This window comes from Lacerta agilis, chromosome 9 (genome assembly GCF_009819535.1).
Source record: "Lacerta agilis isolate rLacAgi1 chromosome 9, rLacAgi1.pri, whole genome shotgun sequence".
NCBI classification, from domain to species: domain Eukaryota; kingdom Metazoa; phylum Chordata; class Lepidosauria; order Squamata; family Lacertidae; genus Lacerta; species Lacerta agilis.
Genome location: NC_046320.1, coordinates 49,922,023 through 49,941,170, shown reverse-complemented (window position 1 = coordinate 49,941,170; position 19,148 = coordinate 49,922,023). Strand labels below are relative to the sequence as shown.

At 41.0% G+C, this 19,148-nt stretch overlaps 1 long non-coding RNA gene across 1 annotated transcript; it reads left to right on the top strand.

The window, feature by feature from the left end:
• Positions 1-773: 773 nt before the first annotated feature.
• Positions 774-17,505, top strand: LOC117052922. Its single transcript, XR_004427329.1, has 3 exons — positions 774-862; positions 16,936-17,011; positions 17,467-17,505. It is a non-coding gene; the product is annotated as an uncharacterized LOC117052922 (long non-coding RNA).
• The last annotated feature ends 1,643 nt before the right edge of the window (positions 17,506-19,148 follow it).

Below are 19,148 nucleotides of genomic sequence, written 5' to 3'. Positions count from 1 at the left end.
ACAACATTTTATTTTTTCTTACTTTCTGTGAAAATAAATCCCAGATATTTATATACTATTCAAAAAGAAAATAACAATAGCTTAAAAGCAAGAAAAAGGTTCAATTTTCATTTCCAAAATAAACCTCAAAATGAATAAATGATTAATGTTTACTTGAGAAAATGTAATTGTAAAAACTTTCAAGGTGCACAAAAATACCCTGAATCTGGTTAATGATAGTGCTGCAAATGTTCCTTAACAATTCTTCACATTTATTAAAAGTTAAGTGAAGAATACTATTACAGTATTATTTTGCAAATTATTTCTCCGGATTTCTAACAGTGCCTTTTTGTTTTGTGATCATGATAGCAAAGTTACTGTGTTCAGTATTTATTTTTTACATACTTCTGATTTATAGTACTGTACAAAATGTTTTGCACATTTGTACATACACATATATGAATATAAAGAATCAATATCATCTCTTCCTCCCAAGAGACTGCCAGAAATTTAATTGAGTTAAAATGAATGTTCTTATCACAAGCCACAAAAGATCTTCCCTTCCTACTTTTGTTCATGACAGAGTTCAGGACCACCTCCCCATGGGTAACTCTGCCTCCCCCCACTTCAGATATTAACCTGGAGTCCTGGACATCATGCTTTCCAATCATTAAATGAGCTGAGCAATGTTTTATTACAGATCTCATGTGGCTGAGCTTAGCGGGGCTTTTAAGTGCTCCCGGGTATGCCGTGCTTACGCAAGTTATTTTCTGCTGTGGATTGTTGATGCTGCCACAGAATGACAACGTGATGTGCCTTGAATTCCAATGAGGAGCAACGGTGTTTTGTTTTGGGGTCTCCCCCCTGCAACACCAAATAAAGAGTGAGTACTTTGAAAAGTCTTTGTTACTCAAGTTGTGCTGTGTGTTTCGGATTTTAGGAGGCCTCCAAATTGAAAAAAATGCTTGAAGAGGCTAGACAATTTTGATTGTAAGCAATGTTCGAGCGAAGTAATTTTATGATGGCAAGGGCCAGTTGTTACAGAAGTTTATTTTAAAGTGCGGTTTTCAAAAATTGAAAGCTGGAGCAGTACTGGACAGAGGAGGGGAATATAAGTAAAAGTGAAATATAAGAAGCAAAACCTGGAGGAATAAATTATATCAAAGGTACAGCTTCTTGGGCTTTCTTTGGATTATTGTTTTTCCCTGACCTTGTGCTGACAATTCAGATGGATTCATAAGCAACTAGGTGGCCTAGCAATTTGATGCATGTGTTTTCACACACTGCTTTAAGTGATTAAATCCTTTCAGTGTGTCCTATTTATCTGCTGCTTTGGGGCTGATATACTTGGATGCACTGGCTTCCCCTTTTCTAACAGTGATGCTCAGATCCTTACTACTTAGCGAGTGTGTATGAAGCAGATTTTTAAAGATCCAGCCCTGATTAGCGCAGTTAGCCCGTTAACGCTACATATTTACAGTGGATTATTGGAAGGGAAGTAGGGGTTAAGTCAGTAGGTCTCTCGGTTTCCCCAGGGGTTAACCTGGCAGGCTGTCTGGCACACACAGGAGGGCTGACAGGTAGCAGGATTTGTCTAAGCAGTGTGCATGAGAGCCAACAAGGAAAACTGAATGCTCTGGATTAGTTTTGGATTATGTTGTCAGAGTGAAGCCTGATGGACAAACTGCAGAGGAATAAAATGCAATCTGTTTGGGAAGAGAGACGGTGTGCATAGCGTTCATTTTTCAAAAATGGCAAGAGAAATCATTAATAATTTGTAAATCTGTGTCCATTAACTTTTCTCTTTGTTATCCCAAAGACAGTCTTTTGAACATGAGTCTGCCACTGTTCTATATCTCGTCTTCTTTAGTGACAGATGGCAAGAGAAAGATGGGTTTGTTAATACATAAATATGTTGGAAGCCTCCATTTGAACACCTGTAGTTCCCTTTGGGGGAAATGGCAACTCTTTCTTTATTTCTAAGGAAATGAGGCAACCTTTGATTTGTATATTTTGCATTCTTTTTAAAAATTATTATTCAAAAGCCTATGCCATAATCCTTTTTTGGGATTATTATTATTTGTAATAATGCAAAGGACAGTTATTAAAGCTAGCCTTGATTCATTCATTCACTAGTTGCTTCATTATGGGAAGTTAGATCACAAGAGTTCTGCATGATCTAATGTGAAATATGTACAGGACAAACTTAAGTTTGTTTTTGTGGAAGACTGGTGCCATTTTTCATTAAAATAGTGTTTACCCTTCCAACAGTCAAGCGTTATTGCACTTTTCCTGGTAAAAATGTCCATCTTTGTCTTTTGAAGTGACAGAGGGAACCAGTGAAAAATAATCCCTTGCAAATATTTAGAAAACCTGTTATCGGTTTCTCATTGCCTGCAAGATTTTTAATGGGAATGCTATGTGCTTTCAATTCAAATCAGTCTTTAAGTACTATTTCTGCCAAATAGCTTTAAATTCTGTATGAAATTTATTTTATGAATTTGAGCTTCTTTCATTCTGTTTTATTATTTTTTTGTAAACTGCTTTGAGGTTTTTTAATAAACAAAACTGGAGTATGCATTTGGAAATAAATAAAGCATGACATTACAAAAAGAAGAATATTTAAATCATATAAGAACCCCCAGTCATTTTAAAATAAAAATAATTAAGCAATATAAAATCACCCAAAGTCTAAAATAATAATGGATAATTTTGATAATAATGGATTAGCTCTTTTATGCTTAACATAGCAAATATGTTCAATGAATATATAATCTTTGAGTCAAAATCTTTGAATAACCATATGGGTCTTTCCTTCTGTCAACTAACACAAAATATTTAGCGAGTTTTATATAATGCATCAGAAACAACAGAAGAGTTGCAAAGACAATACCCACAGAAAACTCAAGGCACAACTAAATTAGGCAGAAGACTTTTGGTTTACGCTAATGTCCTTCTTGGGATGGGGTGAACTGAAGTCAATTCAGTTCACATTTAAAGGCAAATTTGCTCTTATCAAATCAATATGCAAACTGAAACATAACTCACACTTATCCAAATCTTGCAATGCAGTTCTCAAACACAACAATGCTTATAAAAATACATAACACAGAAGGATACATTACATTAGGGCAAGTTGCTTGCGGAAATGTATAGGTTAGTCAAAACTGTATATAAAAATGTTCATTGGAGAAATTGTACTAAAATACCAATACATTTTCATTAGGATCCCCACATTCCACTGAAATTAATAGGATTTCTCTATAAATCATGCATATAGAATTGTGATGCCAATCACTCTGGACCCAAAAACCTATAATCTATGAGCATTCAAAAACCTTTGCTTAAAAACCCGAGTTTGTTTTTTTTAAAACAACAACACATTTTTTCACACACGAGTCTTAATTTGCCCTTGAGCATTTTTCTTTCCCCTCTGCAATTTATGTTAACATCTGATGCTTGTTTGTGCAGAAGAGGTGATGTATTTGTAATGCAAATGAACATTCTGTCCAATGTAAGTTTTACATTTGCATTTCAAATCTGACAGGCAAGTCCACATTGATCTATTTGCTGCTGGATCTAATAATGGAAATGTCCATTCTCCTATATAGTTTACAGTTAACCAGAAGTATTTTGAGATTAAAGAAAAAAAATTCTGGAAAATCCAGAAATAATTTACTGCTGTTTCCTGAGGGAAAAGAAAGAGACAGTGCAGATGGTTTAGGAGCATAATGTAACTATTTCTCATCAGGTAGTGTGACCTTTCTTCATAGACAGCAAATTCCACTGTCCTTTACGCAAGGCAAGCAGATATGACAAAACCATGGTCTTTTTTTCTCAACTGGGAACACAGGAGAGAATAGTTTAACCCAAGTCCAGCCTGTATTTTTACACTGCTAAATTCTTCACCAAGGCAAAAGAATCTATGCTGGCCACAGGGAGCAGGGCGTAATTAGCAAAATACAATTCCAGAGTTGGGAAGGGGAGGTTTCCAGAATTGCACTGGGTTATGAGGTAAGCAAGCCGAAAAAAAGATGTATCTTTTACAAGTGGGGCTGGGGTGGGCAGAGCATGAGGCAGGCAGTTGGTTTTATGCTGCAGAGAGGGTTAGATGTGATGCTTGAGGTATCTTGGAATTGGAGGCTGCAGCAATTGCAGGAACAGGGCCCTCTTGAGATGTGACTGCTCTGCACATTCTCCATCCAGACTCAGACTGTGTAAAGAAACCATATCATAAAGTCACCACAGACTTGGCTGCGCCTCATTGTCCCAAAAGGGAACACGGGCCCTGGTAAGCACGCCTGCAACCCCTGGAATCTTGCACCGCTCATGGAGAATGGGGTAGCTTGTAACAATATATTTTCTCTGCCTGTGAAATAGATAAAAAAGGTAAAAGATAAAGGAGCCCTGGATGGTTAAGTCCAGTCAAAGGCGACTATGGGGTTGCGGCGCTCATCTTCCTTTCAGGCCGAGAGAGCCAGCGTTTGTCCACAGACAGCTTTCCGGGTCATGTGGCCAGCATGACTAAACCACTTCTGTGTCGTGTAGTGGTTAAGAGTGGTGGACTTGTAATCTGGTGAACCGGGTTCGCTTCCCCGCTCCTCCACATGCAGCTGCTGGGTGACCTTGGGCTAGTCACACTTCTTTGAAGTCTCTCAGCCCCACTCACCTCACAGAGTGTTTGTTGTGGGGGAGGAAGGGAAAGGAGAATGTTAGCTGCTTTGAGACTCCTTAGGGTAGTGATAAAGCAGGATATCAAATCCAAATTCTTCTTCTTCTTCTGGCTCAACGGAACATTGTGACGGAAACCAGAGCGCATGGAAACCGCCACATTGGTACCCATTTATCAATTTGCACTCGTGTGCTTTCAAAGAGCTAGGTTGGCAGGAGCTGGGACAGAGCAACAGGAGCTCACCCCGTCACAGGGATTCGAACCACCAACCTTCTGATCAGTGGTTTAGACCACAGCGCCACCCGCGTCCCTATTGACTGTCCCGATTGACATTTAGCTATTGACTGTGTGAAGATGTACCTCCTTTTCTCTGTGTTGGCTTCTTCAACACGTTTATAAATTTTGATATATATTTATATGTTTTTAGTGTTATACTTTGTTATGTCCTGCCTGTTTTATTGTTCTGCTTGAAATGAAAGGCAGTATATAAATGATTTTTAATAAATAATTGAACATAAACATTCTTCTAGTGGGAGAAAATGAGAAAGTGATTTTCACTTATTGGTTAGATTTTAAGGCCTAAACTTTGTTTTCGGGTTTCTCGTGTTAATATAATAAGCAGCATGTCATGATCTTGCCATAATTGATTTATTTAATTCTTGAGGACTTCTTTCGGCTCCAGAGGATGCCACTGCAAGACCAAGAATAATGATGAATACTTCAGGAAAAAAATAATGCTTTTAACGTGGATTTCTACAGACACCATTTTCAACTTGCGGTAGTTTATGACAACTTTCAATATAAATCCAAATAAGGGGGGGGGGTTAATAACTCAAACAGTACTTAAAGTAACTTCAGCACTGAAGACTGAGTAAATGCCAACCACTTAGTGGAAGAGGGAGGGGAATTTATTTAATACCCTGGCAGACCGTGGTATGAATGAAAAGATGAACTACAGCTTTTCATGCCTTGCTATCCAGTGGAATGAAATTATTTTAGTGAACTGTGTCAATTCCCTTAGCAGGCATAAGAGTCCTTTATTTAAGAACTTCTAAATGGCACATGAGGAAAAATAAGTACCATCGTACCTAGAAGATACAAAGCAATAAATCTGAAACTTTTTTTCCAATTCACACTTCAGAGATACAATTTCTCTTCTCTGCTCATGATCCTGAAGTTCATAAGAAAGAGCAATATGGTCATTAAGAATAGGATTATGGGCATTCTACATTCTTGGAGCAGAATAAAGTGCAAAGAGTGGCAGTCGAAATAGATTCACTAGTTTAATCTTACAGCAAGCTTAGTTCAATGGGCCTTATTCCTCATAATTGTTTATAGGATTGTAACCTATGGCTGTTGTCCAGCAACTTTGTACAATCAGGTGTATTCTAGTACTTTTCTATGAGTAGGAGGAAACTCCACAAGTGCAAAATGAATCTCTACAGGATTCTGCAGGCAGGACAATGAACCATACTCATTGTGTATAATTATTTTTAAATATAATAAGAACACTCAACCTTGGAAAAGTGGGTTAATTGTCTGATGAACGATATTCATTTCAAACATAGGTGAGGTAAGATCTTCAGGAGCCCATATAGGCAACTCTCTTATTGGCTTCAGTTGCGGTGTTTGCTGTCACTTATGTAAAGTGATGCATGGAGCACTGATGTGTGGAGAAAATGAGTCTGGAGGCAAGATCACACACACACACACACACACACACACACACACACACACACCAGCCCAAACACCAGCACCCTGTTCTTAAGGTGCAAAGTTAGGGGAGCATTTTGAGAATGCAGGGGGACAAAGGCATGAACAGGTGAAATATGAGGCGTATGTATCAGTGGCACAAATTACACTCCCAGTACCCACCGAGCACCATTGTTTTGTACATAATGCTCCAGAATGAGGGAATTAAGCACTGCCCTTATTCTGATTTGCCTTCATAATTAGATATTGAGTAATCCCATGCCGAAATCTGTCCTCCAGTTCCCCAAAAAGTCCCCCCCCCCCAAAAGAGACTTCTATCTTCTGCCACATTCACAGTGTGCTTTAAAATTTCTTTAGAATTCCGGTGACCTTACCATTGAGGTGTGTCTGCGGGTGGTATGGGTGTTTTTCCTTCCATTAACCATTTATCCTGCATCCTGCAGCCTCCATGGCTTCCCATGATTCCAGATCTGGAAAAGCACCATGGGAGGAGTTACAGCATGATGTCTTCTCCTGGGCTTTAATGGAAATGTGAGCTGTCGAGGAGCCTGGATGCCAAACACCTGAGATTATTGTGCTCACCAATTTTGTTCTTAAGGGAAGCCTGACTCCATGGAATAAAGACAAGAGATACAGCAAATGGCCACCACTTCACCAATTTTAATGTGTCTGAAGCATCCTTAATCTTCTAATGGCAGCTATATCTCAGTGCAATTGTCTAACTTCCAAGGTGGCAGCTGGGCAGACAGAATCTCCTGCTACCCACTTTCTTAGGTTACACAATGTGACTCAAAGCTTCTTCAGATCCAGACTTTGCCTGGTCCTTGCTTTTCTTGGCTCATATATTTTATGTATGTTTTGAGAAGTGTCATGAGACTCATAGCTACTGAACCTTAGGATCAGTGACACCATCAAAATCCAAGAAAGGTGCTCTCAAACGTAAGCATCCTCAAGCTAGAAGACATGAAAGATTTGTTGAAGGAGAACTCTCTTCACCACTCTGGTGCATTAGGGTGCCAGTGGTGGACAACTGCAGTCCACTCGCTAATGCTGACTGGGAGTAGAATGTAGCATTGGCAGAAAGATTGCTTCACCAGTCCAGGCTAGCACATTTATTAAGTCCAGATCAAGCCCCATGGCATCACATGTCTGGTCACCTCAGTGATGCCTCTTTCCAAGTCTTAGAACTCTCCATTTTGGAGCTGGCCCCAGAAGCAGATTTAGGGGAATGCAACCAGTTTAGTAACACAGGGTATAGAGCCTCGGGGGTGCCACAGCTATGACATAGAATAGAAGGCGATAGGCGGGGTTGCTGAATTTTGGCATCACACAGACCATCACTATAATTAGAGAGACCCCAAGATCTACCTCAATTCAATCTAAACCCTACACAGACTGATGGGGAGACTGGATTTTTCTGCCAGTTATCCCACCCCCTTGTTTCTGAGTAGATTTTGTTTAGCAACTTCAGCCACACTGGAAATCACAAGCACTACAAAGAGTTTCACTTTCATGAGTAAAATGATAAGATTTTTTTACCCCACTTAGGGAATGATTCAGAAGGAGTCATTGAATAAAGTTAGGTGGCAGATGTTAACTATTTATGAATGCAAAGCACATGACACAATGTATTTCCATTTGGAACAGGAAAGAATAAGGACATGTTCCAGCTAAAGCAGTAGAATATTTTAGGTATTAGCAGAAAACATTGTAATTTTATGGCAATGATTTAGTTGAAGATACTGACATATTATATCCAAGTACTGTTCTCCTTTCCCTGAGGTAAGGTATGTTTCCTTAAATTTTAGTTGCAAAGAGCATCTGGTATTAAATTGCTAGCATCACCTCATAAAGTACTCAAGTGTTCTCTTCAAAATAGAAGCGTATACCCTCCTTGCTTCTCTTTCAAGAAATTTACAAGAATCACCACACAATGACTGCACTCCATGCATCCAGAAGAATAAAATACCGGTAAGCATTACTATTAATTCTGTTATTTAGCTTTCAAAACCTTCCTTGATTTGGCCAAGTTATGTGACCCAAGTTGGACTAATCATTGGTTTCCCGTGCAAAAAATGCATGGTTCATGACAGAGTATAATAAAACATGTCTGAATCATCTTATTTGGGCCATTAGTAATTCCCAACTTTAAGAAAATTCCAATATCCTGTCCCCTTTTTTTAATATAAAGGAGGTTAAGCAGTAATTCAGAGAAGTAACCCAAGCAATAAATCATCAGGGTGACTCGCAGCTTTAATGGAAAGAAGTGCATAACATCAAGACCCATTTGTCCATTTGGTTTATGGGGAAATGCTTAATGCATGATTTATGCCAAATGTTTTGGTAGCTCTGAGGGGGGGGGGGACCCAAGTAGCAGTAGTGGTAGTTCATTTATTGTACAGCAACAAAGCCATAAACAGCTTGAGACCAGGATACCTAAAGGGTTGTCATGGGAGGCTAAGATGACATAATGCTAGACAAGAACTTTATTGTATCTCTTAAATAAGAACAGCAATGGGAAACTCCTGAGTCGGCCCAGGTACAAATGAGACCAGGGCCACCTAGTTACTAAACTAAAACCCAGACTGGGCATTTTGCTCCAGTATGATCCTGCCTGTTTACTAATGTCAATAGGAGAAGCCTTTTGTGTGTCTCATTCGAAGAACAGCTGATGGAAGGGAAAGGGCCTTCTCTGCAGTGTCCGGATTGTGAAACCCCTAACTGAGGTCTCACCTTTGTGGGTCTTCCACTGTTACCTGAAGGCATGTCTGTGTCCGCAGAACTGGATGATTTGCAGCATCCATAGGATATGTCCTTTTTTGATCTGCTGTTCTCATTTATTAATTTCATGTTGTTTTTAATTGTTATGATACATCTCCTCAGGCATGCAAAGAACATGTGAGGGCACAAAATATGTAGGGAGCCTGGGGGCACAACTTTTGCCTTGCTCCTGGCATTCAGGGGGATTGGAGGAGATGATCCATGGAGTCCCCTCCAAATCTACAATTCTCTGATTCTATCTCTCTCTCTGCCTATGATGAGGAGAATGGGTTAAAGTCCCATGTTGGGCCAAAAGATTCCTGCATTGCAGGGGGTTGGACTAGATGATCCTTGTGGGCCCTTCCAACTCTACAATTCTGTGATCTGGTTGGCCATTATAAGAAAAGGATGCTGAACTAGGTGGGCCACTAGACTCATCCAGCAGGACCCTTCTTGCTATCGCACTTCTTTGTACATGCTTACAAACCTCCCTGTAATCAGGAATCCTGCATTATCAGGGTTCCTGAGAATAGGAATGGCTATTTATTTGTTTATTATTTATAAGATTTTTTTTAACCTGCCATTCACCCTGAGGTACCAAGGTGGGTTACAACAATAGAATATACAAATTTATAAACATATAAGAATATTGCAATTGGAAAACATTTTTAAAAAACCTTTTCCAAATGGAACACGACGGTGGTGTTTGCAGACTGTTTTAACTAATTTTGTTATTGTATTTCTATATATTGTTGTAACCTTGTGGTGACGAGTGGATAAGAAATCCAGGATGGTAAAGGAGGGCGATTATGATGCTGGTGATACAATAGGCAAAACCCAAAGTGTCTGACTTTTGGCATTGTACTCTTAGCATCTAACATTTCAGGATGAGCACTTTATAATGCCTTCACTAATAAGTCACCTTAACTCTGCTCCAGCAGCAGCATCTAGTGTGCGGAATCCAAAGGGCTTCCGGGGTTAATTCTGTCACCGCAGTGTTGACATGAGGCATGTAACAGCTTTCAACTCAAAATGTTACTTGTAATCTCTTAATCCCAAATTAGTTCAACGTATTAGTCCAAAGATCAAACATGAAGATTAATTAGACTAGTTAGCATAAACTCACAGAACTTATTTGTTTTGAGGTTACGTTTAATCTCGGAATAAGTCCTTGGTAAAATAGGTAACTTTTTTCTTACCTAAGTTTTATGTGAGCTCTTCCTACTGACAGATGGCACAATCCGCCAGAACTTCTGTACAGGTCCTGTTCTAAACAAGGCTTGTGCAGAAGATGATTCCAGTGGACTGAGCCCATTATGCTCACCTTCTGGTAAATTATCAGCCTGGAGGCCAATCCAACTCAGTGTTAGGAACGCTAAAACCAAATTATCTATAGACATCAATGTGGTGAATCTGCTGGATTGGAGCCTGGAAAGTTAGCGGTTTGTTTATTTTTTCTACCTGCTGCACTACAGTTCATAATTAGGACAGAATCATAACAAGTAGATTTGTCCCAAGCCAGATCTGTGCCTTATTTCAACTGTAAACAATACAAATAATCATTTATGTTTTAAAGCTCTCTCTGTCCTGTTCACTACAAAATTTGACAGTGTAGTATATAGCATTTGAGGATCAGGAATCGGGAATCTCAAGCACGGAGGCCAAATCCAGCCCTCCAGCTCTCTTTATCCAGTCCTCAGGACTCTCTCCAGGCCATACACCCTTCTTTCCAGCCCTGCTCCATGCTTTCCTTGAGTGCTTTTGCCTGGCTGGAATGTGTCCTTGGACTGTAATAAGTACACTACTTGCCTGGATGGAGGATGGGAGAGTTTTTGTTTGGGTGTATAAATCCTCTGACTTTTGCATGGCTAAAATGTAGCCTACAGTACAAAGCCAAGAGTCTGTAACATCCATTGGTCTGTCCATTTTTGTCTATGGTCCCACCCACCACTGGAATGTGAACCCTGGAAGCTTGCTTAGAAGGGAATGTGGGTCCATTTCAGGCCTGTGGGTCCATTTCAGGCCTGTGATCCCTGTATCTGTGGGGTTTGAATCTAGAAAAGACAATCTGCTGAACCTGCCAAACCAGTTCCTCTGTTAAGCTACTCAGCTATGTACCCATCAGCAGCATCTTAAAGAGTGGGCTCTGTTGCCATAGAGACAAATGGGGGTGGGGTCTTTTCCCTCCTCACCTGGCTGGATGTTATGTCAGCCTAGGCAGGAGAGCAATATGATGGCGGAGCAGGTTCAGGCATGAGTTTTGGCTAATGCTGGATGCTGGAGTCACAGAGGGTTGTCTTGCTCCGGACTGGACCTCAAACTATGGCTTGGGGATTTCCCCAGGAACCTAATGAGGAGGCAATATATGTTGGAATGTTAATGCTGTGAGTTTCTCCATCCTATGCCCAGCTAGTAAATATGTGTAAATATCTTACAGAGACCAGAATCTCCATAGTCCTTCATTCCAGGTAAACTAAACACTGGGAAAGCACAAGTACCTTTGCTGCCTGCAAAGAGAGTGACCGAGAGAGATTATTTAGCATTAGTTTAGTGCAAAGCCTTGTTCATACCTCACTCTACAGGGCCAAAGCCTTGTTTGAGGGGGCCAGGGGCACCCACAGACACAACCCTGGAGGCTGCAGCCCTCCCTCCAGTTGGCTGGTGCACCCACACAAGCTTACTAGGGAGAAGCAGCAGTTGGTCATGGCAGTGGGGACAATTGGTGGAGCTGAAAGGACTGGTTCTTCTCTCGGGGCCATCCAATGCCTTGCACTGCCAGGCCAAGAGACTGGAGCTGCCAGCACAATAATTTCCCCATTATACCTCTGGGCCCTGTGCTAGCATAGCATTGCAAAGTGCTGCTACATTGCAGGTGGGACCCAGGGACATTATGGGTGAAATTAATATGGTAGTGTCTCCAGCTGTCCGCCCCAGCAGTCCTCTGAAGACTGTGCCCTCCACATTTTATGAAAATGAAGAAAAAGACACCATGGTGCTCGGGTCCCCTATGAGGGCAGCATGGTGACACTGGGCCTGTTCCCCTGTACCTCAGGAGCCCATGTCTATAAATCCACAGTCTCACTGGAAGCCCTCTTAATCCCCTCCATGTATAGAAACATATGCAGCCCACAGTATTCTATACCCACTGATGGAGGCTCCACAAGACAGAACCTGGTATTTCCCACGTCACCTACCCAAGACCGTTTTAATGGGAGATGGCAGGGATTGAACATGCAGCCTTTTGCATGCAAATCATGTGCTCTGAATCTGAGCTATGGCCCACAAACTGCAATGCACTACATGGCAACACAACAGCAGTATACATATATATAGGTGTGCCTGTGCATGGATATATGCAATATACCGAACTGTAGCCTATGCATATGTTGTGTGTGTGAGTGTGAGTGTGTGTGTTTGTGTGTGTAACTATAATGTTTCTATTTTCTTTTCATATATATTCATAACCAAACCTGCAATAAGATCTAACCAAACTGGGTTATTTTCTTCATTTTTGTTTCTGGTTTTTGGAATGTTGTTTGATTATCTCGTTAATGCATTTGTTTTGGTGTGAGGCGGAGGGGACAGAGTCAGCATTGAGGGAGGGGCATAAATCTGTTAACAGGGGTCATTAGACTGGACAAATGCCTTTCTCCCCTGCGTTTCCTAGATAAGGAAACCCTATCTAGTAGTTAAATTCCAAACGTCACGCTGGATAGCATTACAGATCCCCAGAGTGTTGCTACAGAGTTCATGCCCTGTTTCATCAAATACCCCATGACATTTAACAGGGGCCCATGCTAATTATAGGGATTTAGCAGACGCTGTCACAAAATTTAGCAGACATTTCATCACAAAAAAATAGCACACCTTTGTCTTCAATGTCTTCAGACTTCTGGGGACATTAACAACATTTTGGCAAAAAGCTGCCATTCATTAATGAGTCTTTCAAAACAGCACTCATCAACTCACTGGCATCATATGCCCCATCCTGTTCTGTCTTATTAGTGTGATCTATGGCAGTCAGTAGGCTTGAGATTCAATATGGTTTTAAAATTGTCAAATTCGGTTAGTGAGAAGATGGGAAGTTAAGCAGTTTCTTTACTGAGCATCAGAGTGGATGTTGGGACTTGATCTTCTCTGGAACTTAAACAGTCAAATTTCCTCTCTTCCCCGCACTTACATAAATTAGGAACAGCTGGAGGCCTTGTGCATCTGATTATAATTTCTGTGAAATAATTTGGCTCCGTTGCAACAGTTGATTGCATCTAACTCTATTCTACCCATAGAAGTTCCACTGAGATTAACTAAGTTGGTTATGTCCATTAATAACATTATTTACACCTCCGTCATTAAAAACATTCAGGAGGAATTTAAAACATTCCTGTTCACCCAGGCACTTATGTCTGAAAGATGCACTTCCTGTCAACCTTGAAATTATTAGAGGTGAGGATATGTGACTGTACTTAAATATTTGTAGAAGTTCTTAATGCTTTAAATTTTATTTTATTTTTTAATTGCACTCTTTTGCTGCTTTGTTGTTTCCTGCCCTGAGCAACTTTGGAATGGAATGTAACAAATGAATGAATGAATGAATGAATGAATGAATGCAATAGGTTTCTTCTGAATAAGCCTAACACAGGATACAATTCTGTATTCCTAAGAGCACATGACATATCTTTCAGATGTGAGTGTCTCAGCCATTCATTTTTATGGGGGGAAAGTAAAAGAAAAAAGCACATTCAGGCATGGGGTGTCTGGCGAACACAGCCCAAGTGCCTCTTCTCAAACATGTTGCAAATTTCAACTCTTGTCTTATAGAATTCAGTAGAAGTCGATGACTCATTGCCAACTGCAAAGCCCCACCTCTTCATTTACATATTGCCTCCCTGTATCTTGCTGTAGTGGAATCTTGGAAACACAAGAACCCCTTTTTTAAACCATTAAAACTGTATATTTAATGAATGCTCAAAAGTAGAGAGTAGCAGGCTCTTCTCCTCCCACTATGTGTATCCTTGAATGCCTGAAAAGAAGAAGAAGAAGAGTTTGGATTTGATATCCCGCTTTTCACTACCCGAAGGAGTCTCAAAGCGACTAACATTCTCTTTTCCCTTCCTCCCCCACAACAAACACTCTGTGAGGTGAGTGGGGCTGAGAGACTTCAGAGAAGTGTGACTAGCCCAAGGTCACCCAGCAGCTGCATGTGGAGGAGTGGAGACGCGAACCCGGTTCCCCAGATAACGAGTCTACCGCTCTTAACCACTACACCACACTGGCTCTTATATCTAGACGCATGAAGGGCTGTAGCCCGTGCAAACCAGAAACTGGTCAAGGGCAAGATTTCCATTCTCACTGACCAAACTATCTGCATGTCATACACATAGGGCTCTTTCCAGGTATTCATTAAACATGTAAATGGACAATGCTGGATTTAGGGCTGTGTGGGCGATTCTCACACACAGGGTGGTAATCCGAGGGCGTGCAAAATTGAGAAGCTCCATCACTGAAAAGATCCATTTGGGGTGCCAAATTTGGGGCTCATTCAGGGCACCATGCCACCAAAGATTACCCAAGTCCGCCCCTGGCGTGGGGTGGGACAAAGCCTCTCTGTACACTCCATGTGACGCAGAAGAATGTTGAGGGGCTGCAGCTCAGTAGCAGAGAATATTATTTGCATGCCAAAGGTGTTTGTAGGTATAATCGAAATTAAGACTGGATGTTGCAGCATAACAGAGACATTGTAAGGGATTCAGGTTACTTGGTTTTGGCCACATGCTCAATCCTTGACAAAAAATATATATATAATTGTCAGCTCAAATCAAATGTGCACATGGTGAAGAGGTCACCTGGCCATTCCCTCACCAGCCTAGATCCCACTGTACACATTACTTCAAGAGGAAGCAGCAGACCCATCAGTATCCCAGTTTGTCTGCCTAGTATCTGCTCCAGAAGCACATTGTCATGAATTCTCCGCACAGTTTCATCTAAATGTTTCCTTGAATCTGCAGTTATGTCCATTGATCCCTAGCAAAGATCACAGCTTAGTGCGCTTAGTATGTGTATACCTTGCATCATTGGGGATTATAAGCAAGCAGCTAAGAGATGAAGCAAAAATATGCCCTTCCTCTCTTCCTGGTCTTGTTTCTCTGAATTATACCTTCATCTTCCAGTATCATGGTGGGTTTCCAAGAGGTTCATGGGGGAAAGAACAGTGCTCTCATAAACTGATGGTGTATCAGAACAGATAGATTTGGTATTAGAAATAAAAGCTCTATGAATCTCATCATACTTTCCTGTGTGACCAGTTTACTGTCTAGATTCTGAAATCTATGGATCAGAAAGGCGTAATTTCTACAGCCAGAAGAAAGGCTACTTTTTAGCAAGTGACAGCAAAGTATGGGATGTGGCAGATTTTTTTAAAGAACAGCCCACAAGTCAAGCTTCTAAATTAATCAATTTCCTGCAAGAAAGCATACAGGAAACTGGAAGGTTACTTTGCGGCTTAGTCATGCTGGCCACATGATCCAGAAGCTGTATGCCGGCTCCCTCGGCCAGTAAAGTGAGAGGGGCGCCGCAACCCCAGAGTCTTCCATGACTGGACCTGACTGTCAGGGGTCCCTTTACCTTTTTAATGTGACTAATCCTGTAAAATTTACCTGGGTTTACACCCCATTGACCTTCGGAGCAGACATGCACAGGACTGTGCTGTAAGTTACCTTTAGAAAAGAGGTAGTGCAAACAGATGTTTTGTCCCTGGAGCATCCAAGCCACATCTTTTCCATTGCTACTGCTTGAGTTGGTTGGGGACTGGAATATGCTGGACAGTTTTCTTAATGCAGGCCTCTGGGCCGTTATTGGGTTCCAAGGATTACACACATGAAGGTGGTGGTTGGTTGGTGGAAGGACCCTGAGTGAGGAGCAGAGAAGGGAAAATATCCCAGGGTGAGAGACCAGGAGAAGAAAGGAAAGCTCCCAGGTGAGAACTGTGAGTGTCCACTATCTGCAAGTGACATGGGTTAGGAGCTACCTTTAAGAGAAGATTCTATGTTTTCCTTCTTTTTTAAAGATTAGTTTCTTTTATCATATTTCATTATGAAAAATTGTTAATAAAAACTTATGGAAAAAATAATAATGCAAGCCTTTATAACTAGTCAAATAAACTAGAGAGAGCAGCAGCTGGTCAGTGTAGACCAGGGTCTGGAACTGGATCTGGCCAGAGGGTTAGTCCCAGAACTACATTGACAAGTGAGCTTCTTATATGCATTTTTACGCATGCCTCCCCCAATACAGTATATGCATTTTTGTACACATTGCAACACTACGTCACAAAATTTGGTGAATTTTGATGGGTAGCTGTGTTTTGGTTCATGTACTGCAGGTGTGGGAACAGGATCCAGTCATCAGCACGCTGCACACACAAACACATCTTCTGCAGGGTGCACTTCCAATACTATGTTCCTGATTCTTTTCTTTCTTCCTTTGCAGGCACAGTTTGAATATCCCTTGCAAAGGGACATGATCAGGTAAGGAAACCTTGGGAAGTTGAATAAAGCACTGTCTGAATGCAGCCCCTGTCACATTTCTGGCATTGATAATATTGGACTAGATGCTGATAATATTTTTTAGGTGGATTTGCATCAGGAAACTGCTTCTGCTATAGTTAAGGTGTCTTGTTTGAATATAACATGTTTAGAAATAGCAACGGGCTAATTCTGCCTTCTAAACAAAAGATTTAAAATAGTTCAAGATTAGGTGCATGAAAGAGCAATATTGATTGACACAGGAAAACAAAACTTATCTTTTCTTATCCTTAGATCCACAGTCCACACAATTGATATCTGCAGGTTTGTTCACAGTGGAAAAGCTGGACAATCCTTTTCAGTGTGTCAAGTAAGCAGGCCACACCTTGGCTTATGTAAACTTAGCATACAATTTCATTTTCTCAGTAATATTTATTTATTAATTAATTAATTTATTTATTTATTTATACCCTGCCCATCTGGCTGGGTTTCCCCAGCCACTCTGGGCTGCTTCCAATAGAATGTTAAAATACAATAATCTATTAAACATTAAAAGCTTCCCTAAACAGGGCTGCTTTCAGATGTCTTCTAAAAGTCTGGTAGTTGTTTTTCTCTTTGACATCTGATGGGAGGGTGTTCCACAGGTTGGGTGCCACTACGAAGAAGGCCCTCTGCCTGGTTCCCTGTAATTTGGCTTCTTGCAGCGAGGGAACCTGTTGATTTCCGCATTATATCTGAGCTTTCATATGCTATAAAAGCCACTTCTGGAAAACTAATGGAGTATAGTGCATGCTTAGGACTCATTTCCATGCTACTTGATTCCAGAAAAAATCTGAAGCAGCCCCCTTAACCCAGAAAATTGCAGAAGTAAAGTGACAAAATTTGGAATGGTTCTGCCTGATAAGTTCACCAAGGCCTAACAGAGGTTCCTCAAACCTGGAACTGATATTATTGTACTTCCTTGTACAAATTCCCAGTATCATTCCAAAGAAATTCCTTTCTCTCCTGGCTCCTCACTAGCCAGTCCATTCCTGTCTTCTAGCCAGTGTGGTGTAGTGGTTAAGAGCGGTAGACTCGTTATCTGGGGAACCAGGTTCGTGTCTCCGCTCCTCCGCATGCAGCTGCTGGGTGACCTTGGGCTAGTCACACTTCTCTGAAGTCTCTCAGCCCCACTCACCTCACAGAGTGTTTGTTGTGGGGGAGGAAGGGAAAGGAGAATGTTAGCCGCTTTGAGACTCCTTCGGGTAGTGAAAAGCGGGATATCAAATCCAAACTCCTCCTCCTCCTCTTCTTCTTCTTCTTCTTCTTCTTCTTCTTCTTCTTCTTCTTCTTCTTCTTCTTCTTGTCTTCCTCTCATTAAATCTCAGCGCTTATTGCTCATGATTTCTGCCTTATAAATCCCACTCCATGTAAATACATCACCTATGACCCAGCTGAAGTTTCTGTGACTCCTTGCTTCTGGGAAGACTCCCTGTAACATTCTGCTTAACTGAATGAACACAGAGGAGTATCCACAATTGGAGCAGAAGTTTTAAAAGCACTGAGCAAGAGTACTTGTCAAAATTCATTTCCAAGAGTTAGCACTGTGGCTCACTAATGCAATCCTTCCAGTATGGTTCTTAGCTTTTCTTTCTATATATATGGATAGCCAAGTCTTTCCAAAATCCCTTTAAAGGTGATTTGTTTGCCAAAAAGGCTTAATAATGTTGCTTTTTCGGATTATTGTACTGATTGTGGGTAAGAGTTCCTCCATTTATCAATTCTATAGTGACTCCAAATGGTTTTCATAGACTTAAAGTCTTTCCTAAATTGTGTGTGCATTTGGCATGTTCCTTACTTATGTTAAATGACTCTTTAGGACAGGGAGCAGACTGAAATCAAGTCCACTGATAAATTATGTTGTGCCTTTTTTCTGGAAGACAAGGCAATTTATACTTTTTAGGAATTATGCCTATAAACAGAAATGGGGTGCAGTCTTCAAGTAGTTCCCACGATCTACAGGTATGATGAGCACAATGCAATCAGAAAGGTAAACAACTGTGCACTTATAGCATGACCTCAAGGAACGGGCCGTGCTGCTCTCTGCTCTGCCATGACACTTTCCTTAATGCTGCTGCTGTTGGGTTGAGTTACTTGAAAGGACAATAAAAACTCCATTGAGTGCAGCTGTTATCCCTTTCCTAAATACAGTACTTCAGTTGGGTAGCTGTAAAGCTCCATTCGTAAGTCAGGCTGTGGTCAATATAATATCCACATATCTTGCCACGCAGGAAGCCTTCAGGAAAAGTGTTTGAAATGCTAAATTCCCATCAGGTATGGTGCCAATCCTTTCTCGTTTTTATATTCAAGTTCATAACCTCGGTTATACTGCTCTCACCTCCTTAAAAGAAGGGGGGTTTCAATAAATAGGCTGAGATCCAAGGAGTGGGATTGGTCTGATGTTTGCACACACACAGCTAGTCTCAGAGACTGGAGGCCCTCCAGAGCAGCATTCTATGAGTGGCAAG